Source organism: Electrona antarctica (genome assembly GCF_951216825.1).
Source record: "Electrona antarctica genome assembly, chromosome: 5".
Lineage (NCBI taxonomy): Eukaryota > Metazoa > Chordata > Actinopteri > Myctophiformes > Myctophidae > Electrona > Electrona antarctica.
This window is the reverse complement of record NC_136810.1, coordinates 35365168-35386646: the sequence shown is the minus strand read 5'-3', so window position 1 is coordinate 35386646 and position 21479 is coordinate 35365168. Positions and strand designations below refer to the sequence as shown.

Here is a 21479-nt window from a genome sequence, read left to right as displayed (position 1 = left end):
GCCTAGGAATAAGAAGGGAAGCTAGCACACCTGATAAACTGCTTCATTCACACATAGCTGCGATAAAACAGACTCATAAGTTAGCAGGGCTGTGAGGACGAGAACTTTTGAAGGAACACCATGAATCTGCAACAAGCTTTGAGTTCCTCTAAGTGATTTAAACATCCATCTCTTACCACCTTCCTGACAATTACATTTGAGGCCACCATCGCCCCCGGCGCTCTGGCGCCAGTGCCAACAGAATGCACGAAAAAAGGCTGCGAAGAAGACCTCGTGAACCCACCCCATGACACACAGCTAAATATAGCACACGTAATACATGTGAACAGAGTTTTTGGATGTCAATGATGTCACAACGCGGAAGCAAGTCTTGCCTAGTGACGGAGTAGCCATCACCCGCTAAATATAAGAGTACTAATTCTGGATTCATACAAATCAACAAAAGATGAGAATTCTCGTTTTGGCACAGGCGGGTTTAAGCTCTATATACGAGAATTCTCGAACCTGGCATAGATTGTTTTAAAGATATGATAAACTTAGAACAAAACAGAATGACACATTCCAAGTGCTTTCAGTTTTAAAGGCTTTCAAACGTGTTGAAAAGAGGTAATGTACATTTCAGTGTAAACCTTTGGATTTTATCTCTCCTACAATGTAAGAATGCCCCAAAGAGGAGACGGACACAGTAACAGGAAGTAAGCTTCATGTTTACCAAACAGGGAAATTCCCCACCCCACTCTATCAGTCAGTTCCTGTATTACAGCTGGTATAAAACAGTATACAGTACTAGCCTATAGTATATCATTGAATGGAAAAAAGTGACAGCACAGGCATTGCTACTTACTGTAAGTCTCTGACACACACACACACACGCGAACCTATGTGTATATATAACAGCGGTGCTTACAATGCAGAAACAGGTGGCATGGCCATTAGGGTTTGTCATTTGAGTAAAGAGGGATGGGTCAGGGCTGAATTCCACACACACTGTTGCCCGTTGACCGGAAAACTGTCGAGTGATAAATAAGGCCTCTTGGCATGCCTGCTGCCTGCTACAAACCACCTGTAAACACTCACAAACCGGCCACCTATACCACCACCTGGGCAGGCCCCTAGGCCACATGCTCCCAGATGTGGCCTTCAACCAGGGATCAACACCTCCCTCTGCCACTCCTTGCCTGCTGAAGGACCCCTCAGAAGTGTGGAGCAGATGTGAGATGTGGAGCATGTCATCTGTCAGGAGGGGCTTTAATTTGGGAGAGCAAGGGAGCACATGGATGGAGTGACTGATTCACTGGCATGTCAGAGCGGAAGTGTGGACGCTGTCGCTCAGGTTCTTTCGCAACCATTCATTCATCCAATTCTAAGGATACCGATCTGTGAGTCATATAATAGCTTGCAAGGACTTCAAGTATCGGTGACAAAGTGACTAAAATGACGAAGCGAGTTCCTGTAATTTCAACATCTTTTAGGAACTGCCAGGAACTGCCCACACTAACCTACATTCATTGCCATTCCTGTTTGAGTGATTCTCCAGTCCCTCCCACAATATGGAAATTCTATACCCTGTATTTGTGATTAGGTGACTGAGAAAAAAAGAAAAGAAAAAACGTGTCTGCGTCTTTCTCACTCTGCCCGTTTTAAGGCAAGTCCCCAGACCCAGCTAGGAGTAATTAATGGCTCATTCATCCCTGAGTGAACTGCCCAGCTGTAATTATGACCATATGCTATTTCAAAGACTTTTAATTGCCTAATTAAAATCTTATTAAACTATTGAACAGAGATAGGGGACATTTTGAACTTAAGGTTTAGGGGGGTTAAATTCATCAAGCTCGCTTTACCACTGGGGCTTCTGACACATGGTCAGAGGTTAATTTAATCACCGACTAGATACAAATGTCTCAAATTTGAAGCCATCAGCCACTGCAGTGAAAGTGGACGGGAACATCTCACCGCATCTGTCTCTGAAACCTCACAACTGCCCAAAATCAACCAGCACTCAGTAGTGAAAACATTTGAACGATATTCCATTCTATTTCATTCCATTTCTCCTCTGCGCAAAAATTTCCATAACAGATGTGGAGCCAGCAGAAGCAGCTCGCTGATGAAATGTAAAGTAGCTGTGCAAGGTCTGCCGAGACGCCTGCTATCATCACTATCAGGGTAGAGGTGGGTGAAAGCACACCTCTTCAGACTGGCACCAAAAGTGTTAAAACTAAATAGTGACCTGAAACAGCACATGGATTTTTCTCACTTCTCTGAAATGCAAAGAATAAGCAAAAAGGCTTTCACGTCGCTGCTGGCAAAAAGGCTCTTCTGTTAACATCCAACTCAAATGTATTCTTCTCTGGTTCTTGTGTGGGCACAGCCGTCCCACCAGAGCAGCTAATCTCACCCGACGGATGTCCCTTTTTAGAGTCGCAATGAGATCTTTATTACTTGAACAGTTCTGTCTAGTGCATTTAACTAGCTCTCCAGTGTGTGAGTAACTTTGCAGTTTCTTTTTGTTTTCCTTCCTGGTACTAGAGCCAAATCTCCGTGTCAAAACACTTCTGAGAGTATAAACCCAAATGAAAACCTTTCATGTGTTGTCATGACTCATGAATAAAGTTTCATGGCATAGTAAACACGGAGGGATTCACGGAGGGATTGACAAGAAGAAGTGGAATAAGCTTGCACTTAACAAATTCCTGGGTGTTAATTCAACCTCTAGAATGTAAACGGTAACCCTTACGGGTCCATCTTTTACACTCAGTTTAGTTTAACACCAGTGTAAATTGATCTACTTCTGGGAAGTAGCCTATTTGTGGCCTATTTCCGTTATCACACCCTGTATTGTGGAGAGGAACAACTATACCCACAACACCTGAGGGCATAAATGTCTGCTTCGTAACATGAAAAAAATGAAATTCAGATGTTTTTGTTTTCATTTATAAAGCATTCAATGTTCTGGATGGTGTGAGAACAATGCTGTGAGGTCAGCCGCAAGGGGAGTCCAGAAGAGAACCCCCTCAGGGGATTAATAGCATTGGTGACATCCCTCTTGGGTGGAATGGGTGTTCTTTAAAAAGGAACAGAAATGGTTCAATTGACCTGGCCTATACTCTATACTGTAGCACGGACAATACTTCCACAGGAACAGAGACTTCCCGTTCTTCTCCTTTGATACACTCAAACACTTCAACATTGAGATTCTTTACCTTTCACACAAATGCAGGTAAAAAATGCTTGGTCAACTAGGTAAAAAACGAAAAGAATAAAACTTGAAAAAGGAACTGTGTTCAAAGCTTCAGAATGGAAGTTATTACATCTAGCAAATCCAGTCTAATTTAAAAAATAAAATCATCATCATCAGACATCATAAAAATCTAAAAATGTCTCCTCGCCTTCATCTACATTGTTCCTAATCGATACAGAAAATGGCTCTAGCCTGATTCACTGAGTCATTCCATTTCCTGGAAAAAGTACATGCAAGTGTATCATAGACTGAATATCGCACAATAAAGCGTATGAGTCACATGCTGAAAATAACAGACCTACAAGCTCACATGTTTTGATTGCAGTCGACACTATTTGTGTCTTCCTGAGAATTTATTTCCATTTTTCTGGGGGAAATAATTTGCCCTGACATTTGCTTTCATATCAGTGAAATGTGAATACTAGCAGGATATTAAGCCTACTGCTTATTGCTCCCATTCTTAATTGCTGCCAATGCCGGAGGCTCTGCAGTGAGAATAAGTAATAATGACATAGAGTTAAACTGTCAAAGCAATGTTTTGAAAAAGATTTGACTGACGAGCGAGCGTTAATTTCAAGTGTTTTTATTTATGCAATTATGTTAGCTTGTATGGAATAAAAATCTTATTTCAACCAACAAAATAATTTATTGCACATCACTTGGTGTGTTTTGTTTCAAGTGAAATTCTCTTTGTTTGATTGTGCATTGCATTACACTCACTCACTCACTCACTCACTCACTCACTCACTCACTCACTCACTCACTCACTCACTCACTCACTCACTCACTCACTCACTCACTCACTCACTCACTCACTCACTCACTCACTCACTCACTCACTCACTCACTCACTCACTCACTCACTCACACACACACACACACACACACACACACACACACACACACACACACACACACACACACACACACACACACACACACACACACACACACACACACACACACACACACACACACACACACACACACACACACACACACACACACACACACACACACACACACACACACACACACACACACACACACACACACACACACACACACACCGGAGGAAACCATGCAAGGCACCAACCTGCACATCGGGAGCAATTTGGGGTTCAGTGTCTTGCTCAAGGACACTTTGACACCAACTCTGGGGGAGCCCGGGTTCGAACTGGCAACCTTGCGGTTGCCATCTGGCCACTCTACCCCTGAGCCACTGCTAATCATTGATATAAAAATCAATGATTATAATTATCCCCCATCTCTGTACATGACGGAGAATTTGACATCACGTGCAAGTAAGTGCAAGTCCCCCCCACCAACAGCTGCCAGAAGAGTCAAAACACTTCCATCAGAAGACTCTGTTAAGGCTCCTGGCTGCTGGAGCTGTCAGAGACGCTCCACATGCAGTCACAGCAATTAGCACTTCACATAATGTTGAACATGCAGTACTGGGACAGGAAGCGGCGCTAGGAAAAGACCACTATCTCCCACAGCTATTTCTACAGACTTTCCGTCAGCCTGCCTGGCTCATTGGCTCGCCACGTGCCATATATCGTCGGCTAGTGATGATGAGATGTGCATATGATGAGGTTCACATATGGCAGCGAGACTACAGTATGGGGTTGTCTTTCCATTTCTTTTTTCCATGGCATAAGTGGGATGGGGGGCTTTCACTCTAGTTACCTCCAGGCCACTGACTTCACACTTTCCTTTCTATAACCTTGTAGGGTCACAGACAGACAAAGGCCTTGGTATATTTTCCGACAGGTTTATAATGCCACTTCAGATTTGCACATGCTACACATACTGAAAGATAAACAAGGAATAAAAATCCTAAGCCATACTTGCAAGCATGCAAGTTAAATGTAATAGTGTTCCTGAAGGTTCATCTTTTCTGTGTACTGTTAAAGATATCATGTGCTGATGTTTTTATGAGGGATCCCAACGTCACAGGTGAGGATTTGTTGAAGGTCTGGCTGCTGTAAGTAGGTCAGGCCCGTTGAAACACTTGTTGCTCGCTTGGATTTATCTCACCCAATAATTCCTTCTGCATTCACCATTGTGAAATATTGACCCTGATAGGGTGAGAGGTGATAACGCTGCAAAATCTTGTCTCCCGTTCCTGTTTTGTTGCTGTGTTGACTTGATATGTGATAGGTACTGTAAGTCTACAGAAGCCATCTACACAATGGTGTAGCTATTGCTGGAATAATGTTGAATTCAAATGTCTTACTTTACTGTAATTACAGTGTTGTATATAAATACTGCTGTGTAATCTAACAACTACATATTAAAAGCAGCTTTTGTATTGAACAGTGTTCAGAAGTAAATAGAAAGTTAAGCATCAAGTCTTTCTTATGCAAACATCTTCCTTTGTCAAAATAATGCACACATGTGTTAAGTTTTAACCTTCAGCATATAATGACTATTTTGTAATTTTGTTTTATATTTATTTAGAAAAGGAGGACAAAAATAGATCAATAGGCATGATACACCACCTGGATAAAAGCAAAAGGCATAACAAAGACCCGACTTAAGTTAGTTCTTAAGCATTATTTACCCCAAACTGTGGATTAGAGTGCATGTTAAAAATCACACCCGTGTGAAGTGAGGGGCGCTAATATAAAGTCTAACTCATGTTGATTAGGTGATGTAATGGTGATATAAAACAAACGATGCAAACACAAACATTAAACGCCATTAACAATAAAGAGACAATATGACGTAAATGACACATTATGATGTAAATTTTCCCTTCATTGTCAATGCGTTTACAAAACAAACATTGAACTAAAGACAAACATTAAACCTGTGTATAGGAGGGGCTGGCGCCCCTCAAAAATAGGAATTTGGCCTGGTAGAAAGTATGACTACACAGTATTTATTACACATTTGAATTAATAAGGGCCTCGCCTGGCTATGTTCCCATTTCTTCCCCATGTCGAGTCATGGATTCTATTCACTCCACTAAAAATGCATTGAAACCTTTGTCTGCCTCACAATCGATTAGGATGGTGTGGCATTCTTGAAATGCTGTAAACAAAGCAGCGTGGCTGTTCTCCCTTGATGTCCCCAGCAAGAGGCTGCACGAGTGAACGCATTCCACTAGCTTAGAGGCTTTCCACACTGACACATCCCCACTGGCCACTGGGCAGCGGGTTGAACACATCCATCACTGTGTGACACTGATAAAAGGCTCAGGACGCCCGCTCATCAATGACACAGACCACAGACATGCCTTACTTACACAGTCAAATCCATAGTGTTGATTTAACTCAGAGAGTATACAAATGGACCCAGATGGACCTATAAAGGGTACATTTTAAACATTTTCTTGGTAAATTGACACTGTAGAGGGCACCTTCACCAATATTTAACCTAAATGCTATAATTATATTGTGAGGTGGGCATGTGGAAATCTGACAGGACTTCCCAATGTGTTTGTCAGAAAATCGCTGTGCTCAACATAAAACAAAGAGTTTAACGTAGGATGGCAAGCTTGGCAGTGCTTTTCTAGTGCAGAGAGATGTGTTCGACACACAGAGCACATTGGGAAGTCTACAACAATATTCTATTTGTATTGCAGATGGACTGCAGTTATATCGTGCTTTTCTAGTCTTACAGCCACTCAAATTGTTCACCCATGACACATCCAAGGGGAGAGAGGAGATAGCCATTTAAGACGTGGCAACCTGCTCACTGAGGAGCAGTTAGGGGTTCAGTGTCTAGCTCAATGGCACTTCAACCCGTTGCCAGGAAGAGACTGAGCTGGAACCTTCTAGTTCGACACACTAGAACAGTTCTGATTGTTCAAACTGTGACCGACAGTCTTTTATGGCTCAGAGATTGAAGCCTAAGTTATACTTAAGCTACCTCCACGTTTGGCTGTCGGCCAGTTTGAAAGAGTCACGAGCGTGTCTGCAGGAGACTCCCGACGAGAAGCTCCCGTCGCTTGCCGTCCATATCGCCTTATCGACGCGTCGGAACCCGTTGATGAAGAACCGAACATGTCGGTTGCCGATGTCGGGAGCGACCCTATCCATGTTGTCGTGATGAGGGGGGTAAATGCTCCACTGTAGAGTGGACTTCTAGTCTGCTCGTCATTTTTCAGGGCTGACTACTGGTGTAGTGTGTGAACTAGATACCATATTCTCAATATCAACTCTCAATTAATATATATATGTAATACCAATCAATCAACTCCAGTCTCCAAATCAACTCCAAAGCAAGACTAGAGAAAATAATGCTATCTTTGTTTGTTTTGGTGTGAAGCGATTCTGTGAGTGAAACAAGCGACCAGGTCTATGAAAACAAATCCAAAAGAAGCAACCAGTTTCACTGCTTGAGCCCTATTACATCAGCTATTTTTTAAATGAATCATGAAAGCAAGCCCAAATAAGCAACTACACTTCAGAAAAAAGCCCAAACTATAAATCAACGGGCAACTATGAATATTAAGCTATGTTACAGGACAACTAGCCCAAAGTCGTGAAAACGTCGCGACGTGAAAACGTCACATTAAGATTCTATAGTCCTAACTAATCTCACATCTTTGTATAACTGTGTATTTTCTATAACTGTCCCCGTGAAGCACTGCAAATGATATTACTCTGCACAGCAGCTGCCTCTAAAAACCCCCACAAATGCCTACTTTGGTGTTTATCTGTGTGATGCACCTTTTGAGTGGTTTATTACATGCAATTATTGTGTGGTGTGTAGTCAATGGAGGGGCAATTGTTTACATACAGTGCTCATGATAGGACCGATATTAACAAACCTGAAGGTGCCATTAAATTGAAGCATTTTTCTCTTTTGTAGACAGGCCATGTTCAGCATATTAATAGGCTGTGTTGTGTGCCGCTGATGGCAAAAAAAATGCTCTCCAAGCATTTTGAGAGAATTCTAAAGCATGTGAAAGTGCAAAAGATTGGCGGTCTGATAATTCTCCTCCAAATCGGCTTCACTGAATGCCTTCACAGTGATAAGAATATGCAAATGTCTTACTACTGTCATAATGTCTACTGTACAACTGATCCTGGGGGCAACAAACATGGAGAGACCTTCTTGTCATGCCGACGCCTGTGGTTGTACCGGCTGTTTCCTCAACTCTGGCTACAGTCCTGACATACAAAATCACGTTTAATCAGAGCATTGAATGCTGCAGTAGACTTGTCTACTGACCTACCGCAACAAGTCTCCAGCACGAAACGCTATATTGTGAATTTCAGTAGGCTCCATTCTGCGTTGATCATGGCTACTATTTTGACAGCAACGACATGTGTTGTCCGACGTTACTAACCCTAACACAAAATATAATCCTAACTCTAACCCTAACCTCAGTCTTAACCAGCCACTCAAGTCCCCTAACCTCATAAATTTTAACCGGCCACGTAGTCAGTTGACAACACGTCGCTGGTAGCCGTGATCAACCGCACAGAATGCCTACTGAGATCTTGGTAGGTCATCAACGGCTACTGAGAGCATTCAATGATCTGATTAAACGTTATTTAGTCCCTTTCAATGCATTGATGGCATTCTTAACGGGTTCGATATCAAGCAGCAGCCAGACTCCCCCAGTTTGATTTCTCTCACAGATATGCTGCATTAAGAGTGACTGCATGAGAGGGGCTGTCCCCTTCATGTGGGGTCTGACTTTGGGGCAGCCCCTCACCCCCACACCCCCCACATGCAGTGACCTCACTTAGCCAAGATCAATAGCAGGCTGCACATTCCTTACCCCAAATCTTCAGGAGTCACTTGGCTGGCATCGGTATCCCAGTTATGCAAGCCATGTTCTGAATCCTTTACAATCCAGATATTTAGGGTAAATTCCAGTCATTGACATCCTACGTCCTAGACAACCAGATTTGACCTATGAGGGCAGCCTAATTCACAAACCAGACGGGGGGAGATGAGTTCCCGTCACTCAAGCTCTCAAATATGCCAAGCCATGGGTCCTATATCACAGCACATTTCATGCATGCAACTCCAATTTATCACACTGATATAACACCCATTTTAGGCCTAAAGTTAACACAATGTTTTGAACATCTCCTTGAAATTTCAGTCATTCCACACAGAGCTGTGTACACTGTAAAGTTATGGAGTTTACATCGATCAGTTGGCTGGTGATTTAAAGGCTGACTGACTGCTCTATTTAACCAGACAGGCATAATAAGGGGATTAGCAGCCTATCAGATGACAGAGTTCAGTGCAGTTGGCTGCAGGTATACGGGCAGATATCTTATGTCACATGCTTTGTTTAACTATCACTATGAAGACGTGCTAAATTCAACTCTAGTATGTGAGGCTTGTGTGAGGTACAATGCAAAACATCTCATTACAGCAAGTAAAGTGCTTGCAAGCTTTCTTCTACCAGATATTTGATGTACTAGTGATCTTCAAAAGTACCCATAAAATACTTCTTCATAACCTCTTTTTGTGCACACACACACACACACACACACACACACACACACACACACACACACACACACACACACACACACACACACACACACACACACACACACACACACACACACACACACACACACACACACACACACACACGTACACGTAGTCCCTGCGGCTGGCTGCGTGAAGGTGAGGGCCGATGTCACAGAGCGATGGAGGTGAAATGATCTGTTAAGAGGAAAGCTGAGCCTCTTCATTGTGATATCAGAGCCCACATAGCATGGCCTCGCACACATTCACCTAATTTCACAATTTAGGGGTTGGAGCAAGTCAGCGAGCCACAGTGTGCTGCTGAAATGTAACGTGCAGTTTTTGCCAGGTGCTTAAGCACCTGGACTAAATTGGCACGCACGCACCACTACTGACGACGTAAAGACGACCGTAGTGGACACTTTTTAATGATTGGCTGCCTCTAAGCTAATGGGAGACTTACCCATGAAACCCATAGTCTGAACGGCATAAAAACCCATACTCTGAACACCTCAACGAGGAGCGAGTGGTACTGGCAACAGAAGCTAATGTTATGAGCCAATTGGAGCTAGAGGAAAACCATAACAAAACAGTGAGTGAACCAACAACAGAACGTCGGAAATGAACAAAAACGGGCGTTACAAGAGCTTGTTGCACCTGGCAGTTATGACTTCTTTCCAATACGAAACAGTCTTGTCCAGGTTTAAATAATAAAACATTAAAGAGAGTGAATTAGACATTATAACCATAATAATTCTAAATAAATAAATCTAAAATGTGTCACTGAAGGAGGGCATGACCTCATATCTCTTCATGTCTTAAAATGTTTGAGTGACTTGTTCACTGATCCTAGTTCTCTTATTCTTAGAATATTTATATATTTCAAACATGATTTATCGTTTTAACTCGTCTCATTGGTTTGAAGCAAGGCTGGCCAGTGTTGAAGCGCTGGGCCCTAATGGTCAGAGCTGAGAATGCAGGCGGGCCGCCGCATTTAGCATGAGGAAACCCCGTGCAGCACTTCCGCATTTTGGACACCACATTTTGGTGTCCAAATCGAAAAAATGCGGAAGTAGTTCTTCCGGGTGCTTCAAAACACAACTGAGCAACTTTCATCTAAATGAATAGCAAGGGGTGGGGCAATCCACCCTTTATCCTTTATAACTCTATGGTTTGAAGGCTTGAACACTTTATTTCTGCTTAGCCCAAAGTAAACCAAGTCATCGGCGGAAACGAAAGCAGGCAAATATGAATCTCAAAAGGACAAGATTCAGACACAAACAACACAATTTCTTCAAAGAATCCTTCATGAAGTACTCGTAATTATAGAATCCTTCTGCATACTGGCCACAGAGGTTCGTCAAAAGTGGTTTGTTGTGAAATTAACTTGAAATGCACCATGTCACGCCAAATAGTCCAACTAGTCCATGGAGAGTTGGCTTTTACACGGCACATATTCCAGACAGTAACACATGTATGAATGGACCCGTTACCTGAGCAAATTAGACCAGGTTGACTCTGAAAGCCGTACAGAGCAACTGTGATAGTTCTTGTGAGCAGATACCTGCATGCTAATAAGCAGCTTCGGCCTCTCCAGATGTCTAGAGAGGCCCTCTCTAGACCCCAGAATCAGAGTATCCATAACCGTCTTCCAGACTGCCCAGATGCTGGTGGACAAGTGCCAGGAAGAAAGGGAAGACGCGGGGATTTGAGCCATGCAAGCCCCTCCTCAACACCACAGAGAAAGCACGGGATAGGGCCACAGGAAGTATCGCACTGTGTCTTAATATATCACATCTTCGATCCAACCTGATGAATTATTCAGACTGCACTATCTACTGTGCCTCTCACCTAAAAACATCTGCCCTGCCAGCCTGACTGGTATAGGCCTGGCTGCTGCAGGAAGCCTTTTGACTGCTGCCGTCTTATCCTACCCTGGGCACTATTACATTTAACCTCCCTCTCGGTCTTCATGTCGCCCATTAGATGTTAGAAGCATAAGTATCACCGAAAAGATACAGTATGCTATCAAATCATTTTGGTGTGCAGGAAGACGAATGTCTGCAGACTATATTGCTATAATAACTGGGTCATATGCTGTCATATGATAACCTAACTCAAGGGTAACTAAAGTCAAGTCTTGCCTCCATTACCATAAGAAAGGAAGAGTTGGGAACGCCTTTGACTTTGGGGCGAGTGGTTGTAAAACATTCCAGCTCTGGCCTGCTTCATGCTCACCCGGAGAGACAAGCAGAGTAGCACATCACGTCTTTCCATATACTGGGTGACAATTACAAATTTAAATAAGTGACTCTTACACACACAATATACTGTAAGTTACCTGCACTCTAATGATTTTGGATTTTATCTTTCCATGACTTAAGCTTAAGTAATTCGTCACAATGTGTCACCAAGCAACATGATGTGAACTACAACTGCCAACATTCTCCACTATGCATGCCCAAAGCCAATAGAATTGGTTCATTGAGTGACATCTTTATTGAGAAAATGCATATGCATAAATACATAACTGTACATCTGTCACAAGGACAATACAACACAGCTCAAGAGCTTATTTCCATTGTTGTCCTTTGAAAGTAAGCGTATCTGTAAACGGAGTGCCATGTGTTAAGTGCTTTACAGAGTCGAACGTAATCGACGCAAGAAGCACTAAGCAATGGAGGGTGATTGAAATTTCTCCCCTCCAGTCCATCCCTTACATGATCCATCGGTCTGGTTACCAACCCCAATCCAACGCGAACGCAAGGAGCGCAAGAGCGGTCCTCGACGCAAGCAGAGCAAAAGTACCCCTGGCAACCTTTGCTCGGCCCCTCTTTCTTGAAAGAGGGGCAACTTTCAGAATAGAAAGGGGTGGGGCAATCCGCCCTTTATCCTTTATAACTCTATGGCACATTGAGTTGTAAACGTAAACACGATCGGCATGGAAATATCACATTGAGAAACAAGACAACATGACATCATCGTTCGAAGCACTGCTTTGCAAACTCGTCGGTGATCATCAGGCCTGGAGTCTGGACTGGCCAATTGACATTATGTCCAGTGGGCAGTGGGCCGCCCAATGAATGGGCCACCCCCCCTTGCTTTAATATGTTTTTGGGCCAAATGTTAGCCCTGATTTTTTACCCAGTCCAGCCCTGGTTTTCAGACGAGAACTCAGCAGAATTACAGCAGAGAACAGTGTGTACAAGCTCTGATAGCTGTGTATAATTTATCATATCCTATGCTTCCATTTGGTGACAATTTGGCCTTTTACAGACGCGACCAACAAACCGTGTTTTCCGTTTCCTCACGCGGGGACTATGTAAGGACAAAATTACAACGTTGCGTTTTTGTGTGCTTTTGACTCACCCCTCCGCAAGGCAAAAACGGACTCTGTCAAGGCCTGTAGGGGGACCCTATACACTAGCATGAATATGACACTGTACATCAACTGTGTGTGTGTGTTTGTGTGTGTGTGTGTCTGTGTGTGTGTGTGTCACCCGTGCACTGTGCATGTCCCTATTCAGAAAGTTCATCACTTTACGATGCAAGTGATACTAGAAGAAAGCTCGGCTCGTTTTTGTAGTGAAGCAATTAGCAGTGTGTGATCAGCGGCCTGGAGTTGGAATGTGTGAGCAGGTCAGTAGCGCCATTAGTAGAGTAAAGGGCACCACCTGGAATGCTCAGAGATATCAAATCACAACAGGGGAAGGTGGGGGCTGGGCTGGGCTGGGGGGGGGCAGGCTGCTAACTGAAGCTGGGCTGAAGGCTAGTTCCATTAATCAGCCCCGCTCTCCTTACTCACGACAGGAAGCACACAAACATATAGCCACGCGGCTAACGAAAAACCTCCTACACATTCGCAGAGGTACGTGACGGCGCGTACCCTCTTTTAGCTGGTCCGTCCGGCGTTGGGAACAGGCATGTGGATGGATGTCCACATTCCAGCACCGGCGGCTACCGTTTAAAATAGAAGCGTATATAATGTGGCGTAACAACATGGACATGCAAGAAGAACAGGTGTGAAGTAAAGGGTGACGGACGCCGCGCCCTCCACCAAAAGGACAATCTTGCGGTTCACACACACACACACACAGACACAGACACGCACACGCACACACACACATACGAGAACAAACGCTGACACACGTGTAAACAATACCCCACGTCTTCCCGAAGCCATTCCACAGACTTGTGTACAGTTAAAATAAGGACCTGCGCAGAAAAAGCAAAGCTGTGGCATCAGCAGTACAGTACGTGCTGTTTTTTGTGCACATCTTATAGGGGCAGTTCTGAGGGCTCTTTGAGATGCCACAGTAAACAACAACGATCTGGCCCCCTTCCATCTTTTCAGTCATTTCCCATGTCATGGCACTGTGCTGGACTGGGAATAGACATAGGCAACTGCTGTGCTCCCAGAATGCATGTTTACAGAGAGTTCCCATCAGTGAGTACACAGTAAAAAGAACTCCCCGAAGGCCTGTGTTTAACCTTCGGGTTACAAGTGGCTGGCCACTCCAGTGGACAGCCCACCCCCTCTCGTCCCAACTATTAACCCTTTTCTTGCTCGCTTTGGTCGAGCGCGCCGAGACACAAAAGCTCTCTCACTGTGACACTCTGACCCTCCGCTAAGTTCCACAGCCACAGCGAAGACAGTTTATTCAAAAGACGTCCCAATGAATGGGATGTTATGAATAAAATAATTACTGCTGCAAACCCCTTTTTTCAGATTTGACCTTTGAAAGACAATGTACCACATTATGGCACATAAAACAGCCATACAAAATTAGGATTTATTTGACAATAGTTTGATTCTTCAATCTATTTATATAATCTGTTCACCCTTTGAAGCCTATGTTCTCAAGAATTGCTGGGTTGCTGGGTCCTGCAACGGGTTCGTTAAAATCGTGCACTTGGTGACATTGCACTCGTGCACTTGGTGACATGATTTATGGCATGGTGGTAGGTACATGATTTATGGCATGGTGGTAGGTATGGTTATAAGGTTTTCAAAAACCATCGCAAACGGGTTGGGTTCGCCCCCTAGTGGTCTGTTTGCAATGAATCTAAAATTAAATGGGTCAGTATATGGTTACAAATCAAAATAATTGATAAAGTAGATTTTCCAATGGATTCTATTAGTATTGGGTATGCTAAATGACATACAAAAAAATTGGGGGAAAATAACTTCTGAAAAGGCATCGTTTTCAAGATGACGTCCACGGTGGCTGCAGTGAGCTTAAAATGCCTATAAACTGGGATTTAATACATACAAAAATCATAACAATTATGCACTTGGTGACAAGTTTTTGATTTTTGGGTATGGGCATCGCAAACGAGTTGGGCTCGCCCCCTAGTGGTCTGTTTGCAATGAATCCAATGTTAAAGGGGTCAGTATATGGTTTAGAACCATAATAATTGATAAAAGAAAAAGACTAAATTCCATTAGTATTGGGTATGCCAAATAACATAATAAACATGTAGGAAATAATAACTTCTGGAAAGGCATCATTTTCAAGATTGCGTCCACGATAGCTGCAAAATGCCTATAAAGCTGGGATTTAATATGTAAAAAATCATATAAATTATGCACTTGGTGACAAGTTTTAGACCTAACACCATACCAAAAATGAAAAACTTGTCACCAAGTGCATAATTGTTATGATTTTTTTATTTATTAAATCCCAGTTTATAGGCATTTTAAGCTCACGGCAGCCATCGTGGACGCCATCTTGAAAAATATTTTTAGTATGTTATTTAGCATACCCAATACTAATAGAATCCATTGGAAAATCTCTTTTATCAATTATTTTGGTTTTTAACCATATACTTTAAATTTAGATTCATTGCAAACAGACCACTAGGGGGCGAGCCTAACTCGTTTGCGATGGTTTTTAAAAACCTTAAAACCATGCTAAAAATCAAAAAAGTGCATGATCTTGTTAGTTTCGGACGAATTGGGACCCAGCTACTAGGACTTATATCTCATGTCTGGGGGCTGGGGCAAGCCCCCAGTAAGGCTATCCAACGTTGAAGATGCCACTACCTACTGGCGAAATGTGGAATTGCAGCACTTAATGGAAGTGGACGGACGTTCATGACGTCACGTGAAAAGCCCGGACCTCAAAATTGAGGTCCGGGGCTGGGCTAGGCTAAACTTCTCGAGCCATTGAGTTATCATTATACTTCCAGAAGTCTACCGGGTGCTTCAAAACGCCACTGAGCAACTTCCACTGAAATGAATAGCGGGGGGGCGGGGCTAACGCTCCATTCGGTCTCTATCCTTTATATACTCTATGGGCTGGGGCCAGCACATTTTTGTTGGCAATACATGAACTTGAGCAAATGGGTCTTTTGAGGTGATACGCTATGTTTTTACTGAAGTTTATATACATTTCTTGATTTCACTAGCATAACTAATTGCATGACTGAAATTGTGATCCAATTGACAGCAATGCACACATCAGACAACCAGCCTATGAGGGTAATCGCTAGCACACATTGTAAGCAAGTACAAGCAAGCATGTTTACAAATACTTCTCTCCCTCTCACACACAACTAGGGTGGGGGGGGGGGGGGGGGGGGTGGATTGGTTAGTCAACCTGCCTATATAAACAGATGAAGTCTAATGCGGAGTAAATGCCCCTGGGATATATGCTGACAATGATTGGAAACATGTGCTCATGGGGCCAGGGTAAGGGATTATGCGGTGATACAGCAATGTCATGCATCTTTCTTTCTTTCTTTCTCTTTCTTTAGAAACAGGTTGTCTGTTGCTTTCACTCTTCTGTTTCATAACCCAGAAGCACAGTTTTTCTTTGCTGATCTTTCTCAACAGTGGTGATATATCATTCACAGCAGTATACCAGTGACATTGTGTTTCATTGAGCAGCAGTGATTCAGTTGTAGTGAAATTAGTTAAGCAGCAGTGCTAATTAGGCATCCTTCAAGGTATTATCTACAAGCAATGACATGGAATGTAGACAAGGCATCGCATCAAGGTTGCTTATGCCAAACTTGTGCACAGTAATTAGACTAGACGTTTCCTATGACAACTCAACAAATCCAACGGAAGCACCTTTTCCAGGTCATGACGCATCATAAACGGGATATTTTCATTTCCCTCTCATGACTGTTAATATTATCTTGATGGGGTCTGGATTTCAGCTATTGATATAATGGGCACCATCCTTTACCAACAAGCCAAACTCATTCTGACAGCATCATACAGGCAGCTCATTGTCAAGGCCCCGCTACCCAGAATGCTGTAGCCAGCTGTTTTCTTTGTGGATCAAACCAAAAGAAAACACCGGAGCAAGGTCATCAGCAAAGCCAGGCTGTTCTCCTTCGAAATCTACAACAGAGAGAGGAATCGCCATGTATGTAACAAGTCTAACAGTATTCTCTCTGTTCTTCCTGAGATTCTCTCGGAGATAGAGCTGTCCATTATTCCGCCTCCTTACTTCGAGAGAAAGTCCCGCTCTTTTAAAAGGAAAATAAATAAATAAATAATGCATAACCCATGAAAGCTCCTCTTTAATACAATGTTGTTGGGTGTTTGTTGATCATCTAAATCTGTGTGTGTGTGTGTGTGTGTGTGTGTGTGTGTGTGTGTGTGTGTGTGTGTGTGTGTGTGTGTGTGTGTGTGTGTGAGCTTGTTTGGGAGGGTTATCTCTCACATCCAGCTGTCCAACTGCACGCTAGACAGGATAGACAACAGCCACAGTATCAGATAGGCTGGCCTTCACGTTCCTGGCGTCATAAGACAATTACTTTGATTGCCCTCTTGACAGGTGCCTCTGAATGGACAGCATAAAACAATCAAATGATAAAACCTGAAATTATTGTAATGAGGTAATTAAATAAATATTCACTCATCGTGTACTGTACCATACATTTAACTTTGTCTGCATAATGAAGAGGAGAAAGCAAGCAAAATCTGTTTACGTCCGATCCCATCCAACCACAAAACAAATAGGACAGTAATGTTTTGTTGAACTCTTCATAAACCTAATACAGTATCAATTATGGTCTCTATTTAGTAACCACTGATAGAGTAATACCTCCCCCACACGTCTTTGGCAGGCATTGGTCCCATTATGATGTTGGCAGCAGTAGAGGCTGGACACCTGAAGCCTTTCTTCCCTGCGTCTCGTCTGCCCCGGCCCACCGCCAGGCTCGTATCATCAGCCCTTTGCTAGCATCACAATTACGAACGTTCACAGCAGGCTCACTCATAAAACTGCACACAGCCAATTGCCAAGAGTATAAAACATTTTCACTTGATTTCATTTCACTCTCTCTTTATATTCAGATTTGATGAAAGCCAACTTAGATTAACAAATGTGATTTTCAAGGTAAAAAGTTTTAAAAACAGCAAGCAACAAAGTATGATACGTGAGAACCACTGGTACAACATTAGGAAGCAAGCCCAAATAAGCAACTACACAAACAAGCCTGCGTGCAACTAACAATATTTAGAAGCAACTTTACAGAAAAACAAGGCCAAAGTCAGTTATAATAAGCAGACATGGCAACACTGGATGGGATGTGTATGCCGTGCACTGGCTGCCACATTGGTTCACTCCTGTGTGTGGCCAGAGAGGTCCCGCTCCCAGGCACTCACGCTCATTGCTCATGGGTCGTGCACTGGCTCAAATGAGCTGCAGAATGAGACGTCCAGATTCAGTTGGAAAGTTAACGCCACTGCTATTCTGTTGTATTAACAGAGGTGCTCAGCCTCACACACAAGCCAGCAGGTCTTAAAGTGTGAACACACCCAGGTAAATAGCTGTGTTTCCACAGAAAATAAATCCAAAGCCAATATCTCTTAATGCAAGGGTAGCGAACACGCACACAGGCAAGCTGACACACACACACACACAGGCAAGCTGACACACACACACACACACACACACACACACACACACACACACACACACACACACACACACACACACACACACACACACACACACACACACACACACACACACACACACACACACACACACACACACACACACACACACACACACACACACACACACACACACACACACACACACACACACACACTTTATAATCACCCCCTGCCTGGTATCACCTTGTGATAAAGACTACTGGAGGGAGAGAGAAAGGAGGGCTGTCTCACATGAACTCACACACTCTGCCCTGGTTAGAAAGACCAACAACAAACCTCATACTGCCTTTAGCCATGGGAAAAAGTTTAGCACATTTCAACAGAAAACGACAGACATGATTTCACTAGGTAACCAGAACTCCAACGCCATCACATCAATGATTAATAATAGCCAAGGCACAGCATAGATAATGAACACAAGGATAGCTTCTATACTTACTCAGTCAGTCCCACACAGGTTCAAGACTTCTCTTCAGGTATGCCATTAAACAACCTTTCCTTTTGTACGACTGAGATGGAATATTCCCTCCCAAAAAGAGCCAGTTGCTTATCCAAAACAGAGGTGACAGGGTTTAAAGCTCTAGCTGCCTGCACTGTGCGTGTCTGAGTCCGCTCCCTCTCTCTAGCTCGCTCTGACACACTGTCATAGTGCTGCCTGCCTCTGGCCACTCTCTGCTTTCTAGCCCCACCCCTCACACATACACACACACAGAGAGAGAGAAGAGTAGAGTAGAGTAGACTCTCTCTCTCTCTCTCTCTCTCTCTCTCTCTCTCTCTCTCTCTCTCTGGCTCTCTGGCTCTCTGGCTCTCTCTCTCTCGCTCTCTCGCTCTCTCCCTCTACACTGAGCAATTAAGGCAGTTAGGCAGATGTGGATATACACAACCACGGGGAGTTTACTTATGTCTATATACAAATCTAACTATCTGTATCGCTGAGAGTTAACACGATTTATCTGTGTATTTAGCTCTGTCTGTGGGCATTCATTCATTACCTCCATAACACACATACTGTACTTTCAAACTGCTACAGTAGGTAATACTGTATATGCAGAACAGAAAGGTGTGACACACACAGGCTGACAACCAGTGCACTTCAAATGACCCTCATTAACATGGGTTAACTAGTTATTAGATTTAGAATATAAAGCACCACAATCCTATACACTTATATTTTGGTTTAAAAAAGTCAATATTGAGATTGAGATTGATTGGCCTAGTCAGGGGTTTTCAACTGATTGTGAACCAGGGACCACCACGCTGACTAATAATCAACCTGGGCTGGGGACCACCACCCTGACTAAGAATCAACCTGGGGACTGTTGTGTTGGGTGAGGGGATATTAAAATTAATATCAAATTTGTTAATTTGAGGTGAATTAAATCAAGCCCTTAACAGTCAGTAATTTAACTGGCATATGCTAGTCGTCCGGAGCTATTCTTTCCCATGGTTGCCCTTACTCTATTCTCTTAACCTTCCATATTAAACTCATAGATAGCAGACACATGCGATTGCATGATTATATGGGCACATTTGACATTTCCTAATAGACTCAACAAGTTAATCCGGTTCACTTTCCCTTTCTGTGGAAGTTCTTGACATCCGACTTCCCAGTAACTGACATTGATGTCATCATACATTACCAGGTCGCTTAATGAACTAGTTAGTTTCCCAACTAGTGGTCATTAAAAATCAGACCAGTCTGAAGCGAGTGGTGCAACAGCACCCCCTATTGGTACTCTAAACATCGGGACATAGTCACATAGGTTAGGACAGGGGTCCTCAACTACAAGAGGCACTGGGCAGACACTGGGGAGGCACTGGGGAGACACTGGGGGACACTGGGGAGGCACTGGGGAGACACTGGGGGGACACAAGGGAGGCACACTGGGGAGGCACTGGGGAGGCACTCAGGGGGACACTGGGGAGGCACTCAGGGGAACACTGGGGAGGCACTCAGGGGGGCACTGGGGAGGCACTCAGGGGGGCACTGGGAAGTAAGTAAGTAAGTAAAGTTTATTTATAGAGCACCTTTCACAGACAATTACAGTCACAAAGTGACAATAAAATAAGTCAATAAAACAAGTCAAGGACTAAATCACTAATAAAGTAAGACAAAAAAAAAGTAGAGTAAAAATAAAGCAATCAACATTTAACCAGGCCGGCTATGGAAAGGCCTGTTTAAAAAAGTTTTCAACAGTCCTTTGAAAATGTCCACAGAATCCACAGTTCTTAGGTGGAGTGGGAGCTCATTCCATAGCCTAGGGGCAAAACCTGCAAAGGCTCGATCGCCTTTGGTTATTCTTTTTGTCTGAGGGACAACCAGCAAAGCCTGTGATGTGGATCTCAGTGATCTTCTGGGCACATACGGTTGGAGCAGGTCAGAGAGATAAGGAGGTGCCTGGCCATGGAGGGCTCGGTGTGTAATAACTAGAATCTTAAAATGTATTCTGTAATTAACGAAGGTAGGCACACACACCATGAATGACTACCCCCACCTCCCCCCCCCCCCCGCCCGCCCAGGGTTCACAGAGAGGTGGACCGCGGTCCGCCAGTTGAGGACCCCTGGGTTAGGACATAGGTTGGGACATAGGGACAAAGCTGTTCCTTGGGACCACATGCAATACCTTCACGGACCAGTGAACTGGTGGTCCACGCCTAGTGTTTAAGGCCATCACACCACATAGAGTAGCCTATAGTCTCACCTTTGCTGCATGTCACTTCCCAACGCTATCTGTTTCCTGTCACCCTCCACTGTACTATCCAAATAAAGGCAGAAAAGCCCAACAAATATCTTTAAAATTTTAAATTAAAAAAGTGTATACTATCCCAGGATAGTGTAGTATACACTATACTGAGATGCTT

General features: G+C 43.5%; 1 protein-coding gene across 1 annotated transcript in view; it reads right to left on the bottom strand.

Annotated features, from left to right (window-relative positions):
* Positions 1–19294, bottom strand: part of sema4ba (sema domain, immunoglobulin domain (Ig), transmembrane domain (TM) and short cytoplasmic domain, (semaphorin) 4Ba) — a 55239-nt gene extending 35945 nt beyond the window's left edge. Inside the window, exon 1 of the mRNA XM_079500666.1 lies at positions 19057–19294. The gene's annotated coding sequence lies outside the window, so the exon portion shown is untranslated. The remainder of the gene's footprint in view (positions 1–19056) is intronic.
* Positions 19295–21479: the final 2185 nt, after the last annotated feature.